This window comes from Trichomycterus rosablanca, chromosome 9 (genome assembly GCF_030014385.1).
Source record: "Trichomycterus rosablanca isolate fTriRos1 chromosome 9, fTriRos1.hap1, whole genome shotgun sequence".
Classification (NCBI taxonomy): domain Eukaryota; kingdom Metazoa; phylum Chordata; class Actinopteri; order Siluriformes; family Trichomycteridae; genus Trichomycterus; species Trichomycterus rosablanca.
This window is the reverse complement of record NC_085996.1, coordinates 40,182,719-40,203,682: the sequence shown is the minus strand read 5'-3', so window position 1 is coordinate 40,203,682 and position 20,964 is coordinate 40,182,719. Positions and strand designations below refer to the sequence as shown.

Below are 20,964 nucleotides of genomic sequence, written 5' to 3'. Positions count from 1 at the left end.
ATTGTTACATTTATTTCTGTATTTCTACATTTATTCATTTATATTTTTATTTATTTTTACATTCATTTATTTCTACTTTTATTTATTGTTAAAATTATTTATTTATTTCTACATTTATTAATTTATGTTTTTATTTATTTCTACATTTATTTTAGTCCATTTGTGTCATTAAAAATGGCATTTACAAATAAATAGAGATGGGACGATCGATCGGCTATGAATCGGTATCGGCCGATTTTTAATCAAAATATGCTATCGGCGATCGGCGATATTTCCTAAAAGTAGCCGATTCGATCGTGTGATATATAAAGATCACGTTAAGTTAACAGCTCAGTGGATCGATCCAGACTTTGAGCTACGAAGCACCAACCATCACATCACCATTCATCAACCATCGTACAGAAACCATCGTGAAAGCTCTTCATGACCTAAAATAACATCATTAATGTTGTGCATCATGCATACGATGTAATTTTGCTGATTGTAATATTTACTTTAAAAAGATAATTCAACCCGGTCACATCTGAGTCGATTCTATCAGCACGTTATATAAACTCCTGGTTCACTTTGGTAAATCGTGAGCGGTTCTTACTTGTGATGTAGATGAGAACAGAAAACGTTACAGAGCCAATCAGAGGCAAAAGTTTATTCATTACCAAATTCATTAGTTCAGGATCATCTGCTGAACTTTTAGCTTCTTAGACGGAACGAGTCTGACGGTCGGTTACAGATCTGTGGTAATAGCAGTTTAATTAAGCTTTTTAATGAAGCTTTTTAATGTAAGAGAGTCACACAGAATGTTCTGTAGTAGCTGGTGTTTATTTTAAACCACGACATTTAATTAATAACAGTAAACACGGAGAGATAACTGAGAAGAGAAACTTACGCTTCGCGAAAAATGACTCGTGAATCAATGAATCACTTATAGCGATACAGTGAACAAAGCGTCTCTTCTAAAGGCACAAACACACACACACACACACACACACACACACACACACACGCGCGCGCTGCTCCGGTTTATCTTCACTGTGAGGCTCTTTTTAAGTTTATTTATTTTATTTACTGCCCCCCCCCCCCCCCCCCCCCCCCGATCGCAATCGGCTATCGGCAGATGTCCCTGAAAGGAGATCGCAGATCGGAATCGGTGCCAAAAACCCCGATCGTCCCATCTCTACAAATAAATGTCTTTACTGTAAACATCTATTTGGTTTATTTCTGTATTTTTGTATTTATTTATTTCTACATTCATGTGTTTTTTATTACATTCATTTCTGTATTTCATTTAATTATTTTTTTTTTTAACTTTTTTTCTGTTTTTCTACATTTATTTATTTCTACATTTATTATTTCTACTTTTATTTGTTGTTACACTTATTTCTGTATTTTTATATTTATTTAATTCTGTTTTTATTTCTACATTAATGTTTTGTTCTACATTTGTTAACACATTTATTTTTTTATTTCTGTATTTCTTTCTTTCTTTCTTTCTACATTTATTTTTTTCCATATTTATTTCTACATTATTTCTACATGGATTTATTTCTGTATTTTTTTATTTTTTTTACTTCTACATTTATTTATTTCTGTATTTATTTCTTTATTTCTACATTTATTTATTTCTGTATGAAACTATTTATTTGTGCATTTATTTATTTATTCTTGTGTCATTTCTTGTCCTCTGTACTTGTTATAGTATACTGCTCAGTCCTTCTCTCCACCGCAATTTGTACTTTTTACAAAAGCAATCATGACAGACTCCCGTGATAAATGACGAGCATTTCAGAATTTGTCCTCTAATGGTTTGGTTCCTGGAGTTTTATCTTCTGTCAGGGTCTCCTATGGGAGAAAGGTCTGAGCAGAGGTACCAGACTAAAGTACCAGCTATACTGGGCATCAGCCAGCGTCCGTGTTTTCGTCCAGGCTGCTTGTAGCGTCATTAATCACACACCAGTCTGTTTATTTCATGCAGTCCTGGAGTCTTTAGCCTCGTTTTTAGCCTCATTAGTCAAATCCTTCACGGTCCTGACTGTAGGTTTGGCACATTGGAGCTATCGATGGTAGGTTGGGAGAAGATGGACCAGGCAGCGGTCAGAGAGTCTCAGAGCAGCCTGAGGAACAGAGCAGAAGCAGATATCTGAAATATTACCCTCCCTGACGGCGCAGGTACCACGCTGCTTGTGTTTATTTTGCATTTTACTGCTAAATAAAAGAGTTTAGCTCTGCTGAGGCCCCTAAAATGATGAAGTCTGTGTATTTGTGCTGCACTGGTGATCTGCTCCACAAGAACCTGCAGCACCCTGCACACACACATGAATATAAATGTCTTCCTGCACAACGGTGGCGTGTCTGGTACAGAAAGCCCGGCGGGGCACAATAAACACAATAAACTCTGTACGGTCGTGTCCCGTCTAGCAGTTTCTGACCACTCAGTGAACAGACGTAATATTTACATTTTCGGCATTTAGGAGACGCTTTTATCCAAAGTGACTTACAGCACTGTGGCAGTACAATGCCTAAGCAATTGAGGGTCAAGGACCTTGCTCAAGGGCCCAACAGTGACAACCTGGCAGTGGTGGGGCTTGAACCAGCAACCTTTTGATTACTAGTCCAGCACCTTAACCACTGGGCTGTAACTATATGATAGGGCCACGCCCCTCCGGCCCCTAATGCCTTAATGTATATAAAAGCAGATTCCGACTTCTATGAGAGTTTCGGGGTGCGGTCCGCTCTGTGGAAGCTGGGAGCTGGACTGCGCTCTCCAGGATAGACTCAGTGAAGGAGAAAGTCTTTATTTGTCCTGTTTACCAGTAAAATTGTGTCCATTTAATCGCCTAAATATCGAAGCTTTGCCATGTGGATGCTGGGCAGCGATATGTATAATCCACACTGCCAGAGTTTAACGAGCGCTCTGGTGCTGTTCCCTCGTCTGAGTGTCCGACTGCATCTGTGTCTCCTGAAAAGAGCAGCTGCTCCACCGGCTAAACGTCCAGAAAAGACGTCTGAATATGAAAGTCCTTGTAGGATGGACTGGACTGATGTTCAGCAGATCTTCTGCACTGTGTGTGAATTTGTTTGGTTCCTAGTGACAAACATGAAGGAGCTCCTCACCAGGAGCCGAAACGACGTCTTTAGTCCATCACCAGATAAACCAAATCCAATCCGACTACGTTCTTTACACAAAGGGATGGACAAGCTTAATTTTAATTGCAAAGTCCTGACCTGAAGCTAATTGTGGAACAGACCATGAACATCTAATGTCAAAGCTCAGAGTGAAACCATTATTATTATTATTATTATTATTCATGTACAGTGTATCACAAAAGTGAGTACACCCCTCACATTTCTGCAAATATTTCATTATATCTTTTCATGGGACAACACTATAGACATGAAACTTGGATATAACTTAGAGTAGTCAGTGTACAGCTTGTATAGCAGTGTAGATTTACTGTCTTCTGAAAATAACTCAACACACAGCCATTAATGTCTAAATAGCTGCAACATAAGTGAGTACACCCCACAGTGAACATGTCCAAATTGTGCCCAAAGTGTCAATATTTTGTGTGACCACCATTATTATCCAGCACTGCCTTAACCCTCCTGGGCATGGAATTCACCAGAGCTGCACAGGTTGCTACTGGAATCCTCTTCCACTCCTCCATGATGACATCACGGAGCTGGTGGATGTTAGACACCTTGAACTCCTCCACCTTCCACTTGAGGATGCGCCACAGGTGCTCAATTGGGTTTAGTCCATCACCTTTACCTTCAGCTTCCTCAGCAAGGCAGTTGTCATTTTGGAGGTTGTGTTTGGGGTCGTTATCCTGTTGGAAAACTGCCATGAGGCCCAGTTTTCGAAGGGAGGGGATCATGCTCTGTTTTAGAATGTCACAGTACATGTTGGAATTCATGTTTCCCTCAATGAACTGCAGCTCCCCAGTGCCAGCAACACTCATGCAGCCCAAGACCATGATGCTACCACCACCATGCTTGACTGTAGGCAAGATACAGTTGTCTTGGTACTTCTCACCAGGGCGCCGCCACACATGCTGGACACCATCTGAGCCAAACAAGTTTATCTTGGTCTCGTCAGACCACAGGGCATTCCAGTAATCCATGTTCTTGGACTGCTTGTCTTCAGCAAACTGTTTGCGGGCTTTCTTGTGCGTCAGCTTCCTTCTGGGATGACGACCATGCAGACCGAGTTGATGCAGTGTGCGGCGTATGGTCTGAGCACTGACAGGCTGACCTCCCACGTCTTCAACCTCTGCAGCGATGCTGGCAGCACTCATGTGTCTATTTTTTAAAGTCGACCTCTGGATATGACGCCGAACACGTGGACTCGACTTCTTTGGTCGACCCTGGCGAAGCCTGTTCTGAGTGGAACCTGTCCTGGAAAACCGCTGTATGACCTTGGCCACCATGCTGTAGCTCAGTTTCAGGGTGTTAGCAATCTTCTTATAGCCCAGGCCATCTTTGTGGAGAGCAACAATTCTATTTCTCACATCCTCAGAGAGTTCTTTGCCATGAGGTGCCATGTTGAATATCCAGTGGCCAGTATGAGAGAATTGTACCCAAAACACCAAATTTAACAGCCCTGCTCCCCATTTACACCTGGGACCTCAACACATGACACCAGGGAGGGACAACGACACATTTGGGCACAATTTGGACATGTTCGCTGTGGGGTGTACTCACTTATGTTGCAGCTATTTAGACATTAATGGCTGTGTGTTGAGTTATTTTCAGAAGACAGTAAATCTACACTGCTATACAAGCTGTACACTGACTACTCTAAGTTATATCCAAGTTTCATGTCTATAGTGTTGTCCCATGAAAAGATATAATGAAATATTTGCAGAAATGTGAGGGGTGTACTCACTTTTGTGATACACTGTATGTATTTCCACATGTATTTATTCATGTATTTCCAAAATTATTAATTTATTTAGTTTTGTATTTATTTATTTATTTGTGTATTTCCACGTTTATTTATTTCTAAGTTTATTTATTTATTTAATTCTGTATTTCTACATTTATTTATTTATTTCTGTATTTCTACATTTATTTATTTATTTATTTCTGTATTTCTACATTAATTTATTTATGTATTTCTACATTTATGTATTTATTTATTTCCTAAATTGTTTATTTCTGTATTTCTAAATTTATTTATTTATTTCTGTATTTCTAAATTTATTTATTTATTTATGTATTTCCAAAATTATTTATTTATTTCTGTACTGCTAAATTTAATTATTTCCAACTGTATTTATTTATTTCGGCAAGCCGTAGCCTAGTGGTTAGGGTACTGGACTAGTAATTAAAAGGTCGCTGGTTCAAGCCTCACCACTGCCAGGTTGCTGCTGTTGGGCCCTTAAACAAGGCCCTTAACCCTCAATTGCTCAGACTGTATACTGTAACTGTGCTGTAAGTCGCTTTGGATAAAGGTGTCTGCTAAATGCTGAAAATGTAAATGTAAAATTCTGTATTTCCACATTTATTTATTTATTTATTTATTTATTTAGGCAATAATAATAATAACTATAATAATATAACTTTGGTTTCCTGGTAATAAATCTGATCTGCTGCTGTATTTCACCTTATCACCACTAGGACCAAAATTCTCTCATATGCACCTTTAACCCTGAACTGCACATTGTTGCTTTAATATTTATTTATTTAGTGACAGAGCTATCCACCGAGCCAACAGCACACCCTGTTGCTTCAATAGGCTTTATTGTAAAAAACATAACTTATACAGACATTTAAAATGATCTTAAACCAAGTAAAATAAACTGTCCAATCAGGTGCAGGAATCACTTGGCTGCATTTAACTGGAGGCGGGACTTCCATTCAGGAAGCCCAATCCTGGAAGCACATGGTGTGATGACTGGGTGAGATGTTCCATAATTCTCTTTCAATGCAAATTTAAAAGGCTTTGTGTATTTTAGACACGTTTAGGAACGTTATGCTACAGGAAGTCCTTTTCAAGCCTAAAATACATGTGAACTATGAAAAAACTTCATTATATATAGAAGTAAAATAATTATTCATTCTTTAGGATCTAAAAGGATGTGAGGTTTTGGTGTTTGGAACAAATTCTGGTGAAATGTTGCTTTAGATCCTAAAATGCATTTTTAATAATTGTGTCACATGACAAAACTGTACCAAAACCAAAGCAGCTAGTGTTTGGTGTCTTTAGTAGTTCTGTGTTTGTTTGTTATGTTGGTAACACAAAGTTACTCTATAACATGTGACTCAAAACCAGAATACACACTGACCAGTAGCTTTAGCATTGTGGTCCCATCCCGACTGGATTTATTTATATATACACTGATCAGCCATAACATTAAAACCACCTCCTTGTTTCTACACTCACTGTCCATTTTATCAGCTCCACTTACCATATAGAAGCACTTTGTAGTTCTACAATTACTGACTGTAGTCCATCTGTTTCTCTGCATGCTTTGTTACCCCCTTTCACCCTGTTCTTCAATGGTCAGGATCCCCACAGGACCCCCACAGAGCAGGTATTATTTAGGTGGTGGATGATTCTCAGCACTGCAGTGACACTGACATGGTGGTGGTGTGTTAGTGTGTGTTGTGCTGGTATGAGTGGATCAGACACAGCAGCGCTGCTGGAGTTTTTAAACACCGCGTCCACTCACTGTCCACTCTATTAGACGCTCCTACCTAGTCGGTCCACCTTGTAGATGTAAAGTCAGAGACGATCGCTCATCTATTGCTGCTGTTTGAGTCGCTCATCTTCTAGACCTTCATCAGTGGTCACAGGACGCTGCCCACGGGGCGCTGTTGGCTGGATATATTTGGTTGGTGGACTATTCTCAGTCCAGCAGTGACAGTGAGGTATTTAAAAACTCCAGCAGCGCTGCTGTGTCTGATCCACTGCAGTGCTGAGAATCATCCACCACCTAAATAATACCTGCTCTGTGGGGGTCCTGACCATTGAAGAACAGGGTGAAAGGGGGTAACAAAGCATGCAGAGAAACAGATGGACTACAGTCAGTAATTGTAGAACTACAAAGTGCTTCTATATGGTAAGTGGAGGTGGTTTTAATGTTATGGCTGATCAGTGTATGCATTAGTAAAAAAATAGCCAAGTAATGCATGTTCAAGCTTAAAAACTTTACTTAAACAAGAATAAATTGTGAAGTTTGGACACCGTTCCAGTGATAAAGTTTTAGAATTTCTGAGACTTTTAAAAAATTCCAGAGTGTAAAACTCTTCTTTTTGACCTCTCAAACTTTGCGCTCACAACTTTAAGCCCCTCTGTGCAGATAAGGTTCCTAAATCTGAACTAACTGCTGCTTATAAACCAGGTGAATTCTGACTGACTGACTGACTGAAATGTCATTAGGAAATTGAACACCAAGCATGACCACAGGAAGGTTCAGCTAGAACAGAAGTGCTGGTGTATCGTTACTCTGCAGCTTTGCTTATACAAATATGATGTGCATAGAAGAGTTGTTCTAAGGAAACTTTATCAGAAAGGTAATCACAAAAGTCATCAGAAGCATACAAAATAACCTATGATCTATAGATAAACCAAGGGTGTGCTGGTCAAATAAAGAGGAATTCTGTGGTCATTTACATTTACATTTTCAGTATTTAGCAGACGATCTTATCTAGAGCAACTAACAGAAGTTCTTTCATAGCAGACATGACCTTAATCTACAGTAGTTTAAGTAGACAACAGTCCAATAATATAAATCTGCTAAAAACCCTGTTAGAACCAAAGGTTTTTTAATGCAAGAAATAAATAAGCATTAGTTAATAAGTACATGTCGGCTTATACCTGGTTCACACTACTCCATTTTTGCCCTTGTTGGCGCTAGATTTGCCGGCTCGGGAGCAACTCTGCGTTTGCTCGGCGATCGAAACTCAGCTCTCAATCGCTGTGTGAACTACTCAACAACTCGATCCGAAGCGAGATTTTTTATCATGTCAGATATCTGGATCTGAGTTGCCCGACTGGCAATGAGTGCTGTGTCAAACAGCCAATGAGAACGCAAGATACGGGGTGAGGGGAAATGCAGGGGAGGAGTGTAAAAAGGTGGTACAGGGGTGTAATATAGTTTATATAGTTTATACATCAGCACACACACAAGCTTTACAGTATTTCGGACCTTATCGTTCTCTACAAAACACCCACGCTGCATTGCAAACAATATTTATTAACCTCCAACTCACTATAGAGCAATCCCTACTGTTTACGTAGCCAAATCCACTCGCTACTTGTTGACGTGCATGTTTGGACGTGGTATCATTAAACCCCTCGTCACTTCTCACGTTTGTTTTCGTGACAGACCAGAGAAGCTAGTCTGAGATTCCAGTTGGTGATAGATGGTGCAGTGTGAAACCCCCTATCACCGATCAGTCGTGTGGTGTGAAAACCACACCGACTGAAAGACTCCCGATTACAAGAGATCCAGTCGTGTAGTGTGAACTGTACAGCGATCTGATGACTTGGAAATTCGTGTAGTGTGAACTTGGCATTAAGTGCTTAGTAAAGGGGTGCTGAAGGTTTCAATCGTCTTTTGAAGACAGAAGAACCTTGATGCTGGTCTTCCTTGAGTTCTGAGTGGAGGATCAGGTCAAGCACGACTAGTGTGTTTTGAGGATTTTGTAATATAAAATATAGACTTTCTGTGTATATTATATATAAGAACACCTTGTCATTGTTTAACAGTGATGCTTTGGGGTTGTGTGGCAGCAGAGGAACTGATTTTCCTAAATCTCGTCAAATATTGGAAGCAAATGTGATTACCAGTTAGTTAAGACACTGAAGTGATACAATTGTGGCTTCTACAGCAGGACAACAATCTAAAAATTCTTCACTCTTATAATCAAGGACGGATTAAGGATAGTCTGGGCCCCTGGGCAGAAGTGACAGTGAGTTCAGGCGGTTTTGGCGCATTTTAATCCCGAGTTCATTCTTAATACGAGCCAGTTTGGAGAATGAACGCTCCCCTTCACAATTTGTGATAGGCACAGTCAAAAAAAGTCTAAGTGCTATGTAGACATTTGGAAAGGTTGACTGTAAATTCAAATTGATCATGGTTTTGAGCATTTTACTAGGACATTTTTCTTTTTCTGTTATGAATGATTTGTATTGTATCAATTCATCTGCCAGGCTCATGTTCAGATCTGAAGGATATGCTGCAGCGAGTGAGTTAGCCTTTAAAGTGAGCTCACTGTTGGACATATTGTCAGGCATGAAAAGAACATCAAATAGCTCAGTTAAGTGTGTGTATGCATTCAAACTGCTTGAAATTGCTTGTCTTAAATTTAAATAATTGCTAAATTGCTAAATTAATTTGTGTCTCTGCGCTTAAGAGAAATTGAACATAATAATTTTGAAACAATATAAATTCAGAAACATTAAGTAAGGGCCTGAATCGCATATTTGCAACAAAACGTCTGTTATGAAATATGGTAGCTTGCCTGGCAATTTGTAGGTCCCTAGAAAGTCAAGGAGCCATGGTAAACGACTTCTATGGAGGTCAAGGGCCCCATAGCAGGGGCCCTCGTGATCAAGGGCCCTCTAATGGTATGCCCTGCTCTTCTCTAGGGCCCCCTGGTAGGGCTCTCATAACCAGGGCCCTCTAAAAATATGCCCCCCTCTTTCCTAGGACCCCTAATAGCCAGAAGTCGAAGTCAGAGCAGTGCCACAACGCCTCATCCATTTTCATAAGGGGCCCAAAAGCATGGCTAGGGCCCCCAAAAGCATGGCTAGGGCCCCCAAAAGCATGGCTAGGGCCCCCAGGAGGCCCTGGGGTCAAAGTCCCTAATAGTCAGAGGATCCTTAAAATGGAGGGCCCTCGGAAATAAAAATATATTGTATCATATATACAATGGCCACTGGCCCGGTCAGTAATCCAGCCATGCTTATAATGCGCATTGAATTTCTTCAAGAAACACCAACTAAACAACGACATAAAAATCTAAGATGTCATGATAACTTTGACCAGTTTTGACCTAGACTTTAGATTCTTGTGTCGATATTAACAGCAATGTGCTGTACGTGTGTCAACACTAAGTCAATTACACATTAACAAGTGTCCAAATACAACACGTCTCTTTCCATGCCACAAACAACTGTTTAATTCTGACTGGTTCATTTTGCATCACAACACGTATCCCACACACTTGTCCGTCTCTAATTCATTAATACCCCATATAATTACCCCTGTATTCGGATCAATAACCTAGAGAGTGTTAGGATAAATCTTTTGTTCAAAAGGTCCTGAAGAAAGCAGTCGAAGGAAGTCCAGAAAGTACTCTTTAAAACACTTTATTAAGTGTAAAAATAATCTGTGAATATATATCAGAGCTAAGCCGGCCGGCGCTCCTTTTCTCCTGCAGTCTAGACACACCACGTAAGAAAGAGGCCGAACCTTTCTCCCCGCCGGTTTTTAAACTCAGCTAGGCTCCTCCTCCTTTACTGCTGGTGGAGCCAATGAAATGTGCTAAAGAGGCCCAGGCTCCGCCCTCTGCCAAGAGATTATGGCAGCCGCCATTTTGAATAGACCATGTGGGGGACATGCGGCATGCATGTCGTAAAGCTTGGAAAATGCCGTCAAATTTCCCATATTAAATGTACGTCTTTGTTCTGAAAAACCTAAAAATCCCCCCTTGAAAGCATCTTAATGCTTTCACAATAACTTTTAACTATAGGTTAGGTGTTTCTAGATCCCAGGAGATAAGGATAGCCGTCAGCAACCCCCCAATTTAACCCCTTCTGACTACATGGCCACTGGGCTGAATTTTATACAATAAAACGTTTCTAAAAAATAAAAAGGCTACCAGTTAAACTAAAGGAACCGTACCTATCGCAACAGCTCCTAACCCTGAAACAAACAAACAAACAAAAAATAATAAAAACAGGAAATCAAAATAAAGTAATTTAAAAAATAGGAAATCAAAAAGAGAAGAAAAATAAAATAAACACAATGGGTGCGTAGCTTCCACAGGAAGTCCGTTCAGGTTGTCCTCCACCAGACGGAGCTGCAGATATTCAGAAGGGGCCCATAGCTCCTGTGTCTCTGCATGACTCCTAATGTCTTATGGATTCTCCCCTGTCGGCCTTACCTGTTTCCACAGCAGCACAAACATTTCCTAAAAATAGCAGAGTACCAAACATATATACATTGTAAACAATCCTGAACTAACCCCTTGCGTTTTGTAGCTAAACTATGTGTGTTGCACTTAACTAGTGTTTTCAAAGATGGTCTATGTGTCTGCGAACTATATGTTTATGTTTTTTTTTTTTTTTTTTTTTTTTTTTTTTTCCTAGTCTAACTAAATTCTCCCCCCTCGTCTTGTTCCGCTCCGTTGATTCCGCTGGACTCTTCTTCCACATAGTCGGTTTTGTCGGGCTTTTCTGCTGTGGGTTGTTCCCTGTAGGCAGGTCCAGTTAGTGCCACTTCTGTCCCTTGGAGTGGGTCTTCCAGTCCCCTCAGTGTCTGCCTCTGCCAGTCCTTCCAAGTCTCCTTCCTTCATCACGGTGTGTGATTAGTAGTGTTGGTCCTCTCTCCTCATCTTGTCTGGTCGGTTTTACCTTTAATTAAGCAGAGTTAGTAGCACTTATACTGCTCGAAGTGGGTCTTCCGGCCCACCTTCAAGGGTATCCTCCTCATCATCATCTACATGATATCTCGACAAATCAGCCAACACCATCTGGATAACTGGTGGATCCTGCCCCCCTCTGCTTCCTCTACTCACTATATCTATTAAAAAAATTTTTTATTAATACCCTGATGCACGGGATACCACAACAACAACATATCACTAAAATTATCAATCCTACACATACTGACCTCACCAAACTCGTAATAACTTCCTTCCATGGCCCAAACATCCCTTCTAGCCACTTAACCCATTCATACACACATACAATCATACAACAGACAAACATATAAGCTACTTACCCAGCCCTCACCGCAGCCACCCCACTCCCAACATCGGGATACACGGCCACGGTGAGCTTAGACACCACTGCCGCAAGGCTTTCTGGGTAAAGCCCGTGCCAGACCCAGTGGCGACGCTACACTGTCCCCTCCCTAATGGTCAACCGTCCCGGTGACCCACTCACCAGCGTCCACTGGGTGGCTCCATGTCTGGACCGCACCCCATTACACTGCCGAGTCGCTCTTCCACCCACTGCTGGACCGGGCACCCTGCCCCTGCAGCCACCTGGGCTAGCGCACTCGCACAGACCGGGCATATTGGCTCACCAAACCATCAGAGCCACCCAAACACCACGATCCCACTTCTGACACCAATGTGGCGCCGGCGAGTAAGGAAGGTTAGCGTCAGGGCCGCAAGTGAGCTGCCTTTGGTAGTTCATTCAGTGGTTTAGGGACAGACACCCATTCATACACACATCCCTTCTGAAAAATGTCCCCTGTTTATCGGTTCTGGTTTGTTGCTCCTGAAACAGGTGTAATTGTCTTTATAAGCTTTGATGTTGGTTGGAGTTGGTTCCTGAGTTAGTGGGTGAGACATGGATAAATTCTCTGTGTTAAATTAGACATTTTAGACCGCTTTAAACAACCTTTCGAGCAAAATCTGTGACACGTATTAAGACAAAGATAAACTAATAGGTTTTAACGAGACACACCCTAGAACAGAAGATTCCTGCCTAGTCGAAGAATACGAGTATTCTTTTAACATTCACTGGCACAACTCACTCGGTTGTCCAAACACAACTCAGACAAAAGAACGTAAACCTCAGTACAACAACAGTGTCTACTGGAAACAAACAATTACTTCACCGCGACCGACAATGGCCCTATGGAAACAAACATATAGTTCAGGGCAATCGACAGTGATCCCCTGGAAACAAACAATTACTTCACCGCGACCGACAATGGCCCTATGGAAACAAACATATAGTTCAGGGCAATCGACAGTGATCCCCTGGAAACAAACAATTACTTCACCGCGACCGACAATGGCCCTATGGAAACAAACATATAGTTCAGGGCAATCGACAGTGATCCCCTGGAAACAAACAATTACTTCACCGCGACCGACAATGGCCCTATGGAAACAAACAATTACTTCACCGCGACCGACAATGGCCCTATGGAAACAAACAATCACTTCACCGCGACCGACAATGGTCCTATGGAAACAAACATATACTTCAAGGCAATCGACAGTGATCCCCTGGAAACAAACAATTACTTCACAGCGACCGACAATGGCCCTATGGAAACAAACATATACTTCAATACTTGTCTCTCATACTGCATTAACCCTTCCTGCTATATAAAATTCCCCTTCAAACAGTTCAAACTGATCAGAGCAGAAGGTGCATACACATTACATCTAACATTTTCTACACTTATTCTACTTCATCATCGCCGCATGCTAGAGAGCCTTCAAATTTTCTAAATCACCTTTTTCCCAATACAAATCACCAATCCACTATTTATTATTTACTCTGCCATACTTAAAATAACAACAGCTCTGCTATATCAACTTCCATCAGTCCTACAAACCCCTGACTTATATTTATTCATTCAGATTTTTACCCCAACTTTTGGTCACTGGTACTAACACACCTCCTGCTTCTAACAATACAGACTACATTTCCCACAATCCAACAGACTCTCACATGACCATCTCCTGCTCAGCCAATCCCTCATGCTCATCATCACCAGCGCTTTGATCCACTTTGGCTTTCTTGAATCACATTAAACTCTACTTAAACAGTTCCATTTAGTTAACTCACTGCAAAGTACTACCAACCTATACTATCTCTATTGTATTATTGTTACATCTCCCTACAAATGTCATTAACCCCACATCACTATGGTACCTGCATCCCTACTCTCACTAAAACACAAGCACTTGTAGCTCTTTCTAATTTACTCTTGTAACCAAAACTTTTTCTACACGAATTATTGTTATTCTAATCCCTTACTGTAAAATACATCCAAAACCTCTATAAGATGTTACCGAACCCCTCACTTTTTATTATGGAACCCAGATCTTCAGGTGGATGTCTATTAAAACACACTACTGTCCCACACGGGCTTGAGATTTCACTGCATAACGTCTCCATCCAGTCTCACATCAGCTTTCCCTTCCTCTTGTCTGATGGTCATTACTTTGGCATTCTGTACCTCAGCACCCCATATGCCTCTTGAACACTGCTTTACTCAAACATCAGAATGCAACAACAGCCATGACACACATCTGCAAGATCTGGTATTCATAATTTTACATCATCTTTGGTACTGCATAAGTGTCCACCATCCTCAGCCAGTACACAGTAGATTAAATATCAGACTTCTCTTTACTCATGCAGGGCCTGCAGTTTATGGCCTCAACCCCCCACTGGGTTGCTGTGTGTCTGTGAAACCTATGACCTGGGTCTCCAGTCACCCCCCTTCATGTACTTCTCTCCTAACAAGTTATTTTCTTCTCACTATTCCCTCAATCTTTAAATTGCACTCATCTATGATCATGCATAGTATTGCCACAAGGTTTACTGCACCACATTGAACCAATCTAACTTCTTCAATAAACTATATAATATAAAATGAGTGAGTTGACCTGATCAATTAGCTAGAAAAGATTCATCGGATACAACACAAGCATCAAATATTAACAATTGCCAATTAACAATTTCCAAAAAATGTTACCAATTAAATTGAATCTTACCGGAGTCCGTGTAAGCAATTATATTTAATCTCCTGAGACCCGAGCTTTGATTTTTTCAATGCATTTTCCCTATTCCTTTTGTTTTTAACCTTATTAGTTGGGTGACACGGTGGCTCAGTGGGTAGTACCGTCGCACACTGTCACAGCAAGAAGGTCCCCCCTCCGCGGAGCCCGCATGTTGTCGTGTGGGCTTTCCCCGGGTGCTCCGGTTTCCTCCCACAGTCCAAAGACATGCCAGCGAGGCGAACCAGAGACACCGAACCGTCCATGTCTGTGCCCGATATAACCTGAATCCCGTGCAATGAGCAACCACCGCTCCTGTCATAAATGTAACCAAAGTGCAAAACATAACGTCAAAATCCCAATAAAGAAGCAAACAAACTTTATTAGTGTTCTAGTACTTTTGCTACCACTAGCTGGCAGACAAAAGTGTCCACTAATGGGGACAATCGATCGAAGTTTAGCAGGTCAAGGAATAAGGCATAACAAAACCAAAATTTAATGTCCTCATATGTGAGGTAAGACTGAAGATTACCTTCACCAGGCGTCCCTGAATCTGCATGCATATACGTACCTGAATCTGCATGCATATCCGTAGGTCTGCCAGTCCAGCTGCCCCAGCACAATGTATCACAGGATTTAATACACAAAGCGGCATATTAAACATAAATTCTTATTCCTGCCATAATACTCCCCCCTTTTTCAAATTTTACAATCAAATCTTGAAAATAAAATATTAAATAAACCTTCTAAATGTGTTTATCCTGTTGGAAAGCACAGAATTTTAAAGTTAGTTCAATCAAAGTCTGGTGTTAGCTGGACCTGTAAACAAATAATGTTGTTATTGAGCAGTGGAAGGTGTGCAACAGCTTTGTCGGCAGTGTCACCTCTGGCATTGTCCTGTAAAATTGGAACAAAACTTTACTTAAATAGTTCCACTTAAATTGAATAGGAGGGACAATGACACAAAGTATCATTTGCTAAAATTTTAACTAAGCCCACTTGTTTCCTGTCTGTTGCAGCATCTCTGGATGCAAATCCTTTCACAAACATTTCCAATTCAGGATTCCTATCAGGCCCAGAAAAAATAGATAGAGTAATACAGTCATGATGTTCACCATCTCCTGCAATTAGTAAAAAGTGGTAGGATTAAGTACATTACAGCATTTGATAATAATGTTAAATTTTAGAAGTACACTGTAGTGTTTATACAATCATTAACTTGATACGTGAGATGTTTTCCTTTCAGTTATAGAACATAATTTGGCACTAACCGAGTTAGATAAGTATAACCCTCAAGATCACTTAGTATAACTACGGATATTTCTGTAGCAGACAAAGACAAAGAAAATTCTGCACAAATCCAGAAGGGATCAGAGTCCCTGTCTTGTACAGAAATAGTGGTACCTTCAGGCATTATTTCCAATTTAATTCAAGAGGCAAACAAATGATCACACCTCATAAGATTTATAGGGCTATGAAATCTCACTCTTCACAACTACACAATATTTTAGAAACAGTAATATAATAGCTTTTACCTTTTACTTGTATTCAGCATCGAGTAAACAGCAGGGGGTCTCCTCTGTGTAATGTAAACAGGAGTGGATACAAACCTCAACAGTAGTTTTTAATTCAAATGTAATAGAAGAAACGTTGTCCTTAACTCAAAAGCAATAAAAGAAACATGTTGATGCAACACTTAAAACAGTTAGGGATGTGTAATGTGTCATTTCAAATGACATAAAACTTTTTTCAAACTGTATAAACACTAGCGATGTGTCGCAAAATGATTCGAATCTATGAATCGGCTCTTCTAACCGAAACAAAGGAACCGACTCTTCCGGCAGTCGCCATGTAAACACGCGGCTCTTCAAAAGGAACCGAGACAAAAGACTCGACTCCCTGTCGCAACTCACTGAATTCGCGATTTCTTTAGCGTTTTTTATTTTTATTTTTCTCGGTAACAGATGCTATTCAAAATGTAACAATTACTAATACAAAACATACTTAAGCAAAAGCAAAATTACAGTCTGTGAAATGTGCTTTAAAAACTACTGTGTTACAGTAACCAGTGCGATCAGTGCGATCAGAGCGGTAACACTAAGCACTGGATTCGTGTATGTATGTGTATTGATCGAATTTGTTTAAAATCATATCCCCGCTATTGAAACATTCCCCACTTGCGACATTTTGATGTCGAATTATTGTCCAGTACTACCCCATACATTAAACAAAGAAACAATATAACAATCTCTCAACAATACATGAGCCAATACACCCAGCAAATCTCCTATCACGACTAACAAGCGCTGTGTTACTCACAAAATTTTAATCTTATTCACTATAACAACTCTGATTAAGGAGATTTTCCTTAATTATGTGTGAAAATGTCCTATGTCACACATGGATGAATTCCACTCTAAGTACCCCCTTTCCTGGTTTAAGAACCTTAAAGTTCAAGAACGCTATCTACCTTAAAACACACTTAATAAGGTACCATAAATACTTCATCTTAACTCAGTTATCTTAAGATTATAAAAATAAAGTTGATTATAAAATTAACTGCAGCACTTACCCAATCCAGGCGTACAAAGACAGCCGATGGATAAGATACGGCAAGCTGCTCACATAGAGCCAAAAATGGCGGATACACAGAAAACCACGCTCAGCTCTCCCAGAGCCAAAATGGTGGACAGACAGAAAACCACGCTCAGCTCTCAAGAAACAAAATGGCGGATAGACGGGAGACCACGTTGCATTCCCAAGACAAAATGGCGTACAGACAGAAAGCCACGCTGCGTTCTCAAGAAACAAAATGGCGGATAGACGGGAGACCACGTTGCATTCCCAAGACAAAATGGCGTACAGACAGAAAGCCACGCTGCGTTCTCAAGAAACAAAATGGCGCCGACAACAAAAGAAACCACGTTGCACATCCAGCACACGGTTTCACAGACAAACATACACAGAGACTTACTGACAAACAAAACTCCTGATGTACTGTTTTCGAACCAAATTTAGAATTTAAAGTAGTCTAATTAACCGAACTCCGTTCCCAAAACAGTCAAGTCCGAATTTTAGGACAATCTTTTACATAGAATCCCGTTTTTTGAAACTGCCAGACGCCTAAGATTTCCACGTTCAAATCATAGAACCCCGTCCTTTGAACTGCCAGGTAATAGATTTCCAACGTTTGCTCATTCATAGAATCCCGTTTTTTTAAAACTGCCAGACCCTAGGTTTTACAACGCTCGAATTATAGAATCTATAGAATTAACCCAGTCCCAGACTCGTTAAAACTTAGATCTTTCGAGTCACGCGCCCCTGCTTTTGAAACAGACAGACACGTTTCGCTCCAATGGTGTTCCGGGTGAAGCCTCTGCCGAACAGCCCTTTACCGTTTATTTTGCTCGGTCTGATTCAAACTCAGCAATCAGGAAACATAAATTTTTTAGCTCCAACATATATTCACAGTTTTAAACTATCTAATGATACTTTAGTAATTTAATCAGACACTTACGGATTCTGAGATTCACTTTCACACTCAATACGCTAAATAATAAATGCATCTAATATATTCAGAGAACATCTGTTTACCTTGTAGTAGGCGCGCGCCTCGTATTGAGCACAAAAGATTTTCAGAATTCCTGGTCTTACCTTGATCAGCTGAATCGATTCGATGCTATCTCAGGCCTCCTGAACCATCCTCTGGCTACCATTTGTTAGGATAAATCTTTTGTTCAAAAGGTCCTGAAGAAAGCAGTCGAAGGAAGTCCAGAAAGTACTCTTTAAAACACTTTATTAAGTGTAAAAATAATCTGTGAATATATATCAGAGCTAAGCCGGCCGGCGCTCCTTTTCTCCTGCAGTCTAGACACACCACGTAAGAAAGAGGCCGAACCTTTCTCCCCGCCGGTTTTTAAACTCAGCTAGGCTCCTCCTCCTTTACTGCTGGTGGAGCCAATGAAATGTGCTAAAGAGGCCCAGGCTCCGCCCTCTGCCAAGAGATTATGGCAGCCGCCATTTTGAATAGACCATGTGGGGGACATGCGGCATGCATGTCGTAAAGCTTGGAAAATGCCGTCAAATTTCCCATATTAAATGTACGTCTTTGTTCTGAAAAACCTAACAAGAGCTGTCTGCACCTTTTCTGTGTGTATCTTGTGTAATGGTGTAGATCGTTCTCTTCGAGCTCGTCAGAATCCATCAGAACTTCCTCAGCAAAGAAACATCTCACAGGAGTGACACAATTCCAACTCCTGAATTCCACCTTTACAGTATCGTTAGCAACCTGTGGGGTGTCCAAAATGGCACAAAAAAGCCATATGAGTTTTTGTTTTAGATATAAGTTAAAGCGACTATGCACATTTGCAAGAAATGGTTTGCTGCAGGTAGTGTTCACTTTTTTTTTACCTCAGAGATCAACTACACGTGTAGTTTAGCCAACCAGTAAACAACATTATTAAAAATAATGTTTATTTCATGACTGTTTTGGCCATTAATACCTCACCTTGTAAAATCTGCCTCAAAAGGTTTATGTAACTTTGAGTTTATGACCTATTTGAACGCAGTGTGATGATAAAACAGCGTTCGGTAGTCAAAAATAGCTGTACTGGTTTTAGTCGGGAACCCGTTTGCACTGTGACTTTGGTAACACGTGAATGTATCATGATCTAGGTTCGAAAATGAAGTGACTCCCCGTCGGGGAATCGAACCCCGGTCTTCCGCGTGACAGGCGGAGATACTGTCCACTATACTAACGAGGAACTCGCCGAGCTGTATGTTTTGAAGACCGCTATTTAAAGACGTTTTTTATTTAATTTTACTGTATTATTTAAGCTGTGTTTTGTAAGCTACGTGTTTCACTCCGAACTACTCAATGTCGGATCAACTATGTGTATCGATTCCGTAGATGTATATGTAATTTAATCAGGAATCGACTCCAAAGATTTGGAATCGACTCAATGCCAACAAAATAAAAATAATCAGCTTTCGGTCCTACTACAAATTTACAACGCGATTATAGGGTCGGTTGATCTGAAGTATGTTTGAGATGCAGTTTTGTTAACATTAATGTAAAATATCTATAAAACGGTTTCTATTATCTTGTTGAATCGTTTCCACAAAGAATCGGAGCTGTTTTTGGAGCGCATGTGACTCCTCTCAGTATTTTTGTGGTGTTTCTGATCAAGTGTCCATTAGGAGTAAATAATAAATCACACACGCTTTAAAATGGAACAAATACTTAGTTAGTTCTCATCTGTGAGTAATTATGAACTTAATTATTCACTTCACACCGAGAAATCATCGTTTATGTACCGAACACGCAGCCTCGTTCTCAGGGAGTTCCTCGTTAGTATAGTGGACAGTATCTCCGCCTGTCACGCGGAAGACCGGGGTTCGATTCCCCGACGGGGAGTCACATAAACTTTTCACAAACACATTTATTATTACTTTATTTACTGTATGTGCTCTCATTTTTTACATAACAGTCCCCAGATTCATTTTAAATTACAACCCCAAATCAGAAAAAGTTGGGACAGTATGAAAAATGTAAATAAAATATAAACACAGAGTTTCTTACATTGACTTTGACTTTTATTTGATGTCAGACAGGATGAAGCTGAGATATTTCATCTTTTATCTGCTTGACTTCATTTCATTTATTAATAAACATCCATTCCTGCATTTTCAGACCTGCAACACATTCCAAAAAAAGTTGGGACGGTAAAGCATTTACCACTTTGTAATGTTGTTAAAAGAGGTTTTGGCCCCGAGGAGAGCGAGTGATTTAGTGTTTCAGCTGTTATTTTGTCTCGTTCTTCCTGCAAACACGTCTTAAGATGTGCAGCAGTACGGGGGGTCGTCGTTTCAAAATTCTCCACACGTTCTCGATCCCCAGGTGGGGGTTAGGGTTAGGTTAGGTCCTTTCTGTGTGGAGTTTGCATGTTCTCCCCGTGTCCGTGTGGGTTTCCTCCGGGTGCTCCGGTTTCCTCCCACAGTCCAAAGACGTGCAAATGAGGTGAATTGGAGACACTGAATTGTCCATGACTGTGTTTGATATTAAACCTGAACTGATGAATCTTGTGTAACGAGTAACTACCGTTCCTGTCATGATGGAACCAAAGTGTAAAACATCACGTTACAATCCTAATAAACAAACAAACAAACGACACACGTTCTCTATTGGGGACAGGTCAGGACCGCAGGCGGGCCGGTCCAGTACCCGTACCCTCTTCTTCCGCAGCCACGCCTTTGTAA

The 20,964-nt window shown here is 40.6% G+C and overlaps 2 non-coding genes across 2 annotated transcripts; one reads left to right on the top strand and one right to left on the bottom strand.

Moving 5' to 3' along the window:
* Positions 1-19,397: 19,397 nt before the first annotated feature.
* Positions 19,398-19,469, bottom strand: trnad-guc (transfer RNA aspartic acid (anticodon GUC)). Its single transcript has one exon. It is a non-coding gene; the product is annotated as a tRNA-Asp (tRNA).
* A 581-nt stretch (positions 19,470-20,050) lies between these two features.
* Positions 20,051-20,122, top strand: trnad-guc (transfer RNA aspartic acid (anticodon GUC)). Its single transcript has one exon. It is a non-coding gene; the product is annotated as a tRNA-Asp (tRNA).
* The last annotated feature ends 842 nt before the right edge of the window (positions 20,123-20,964 follow it).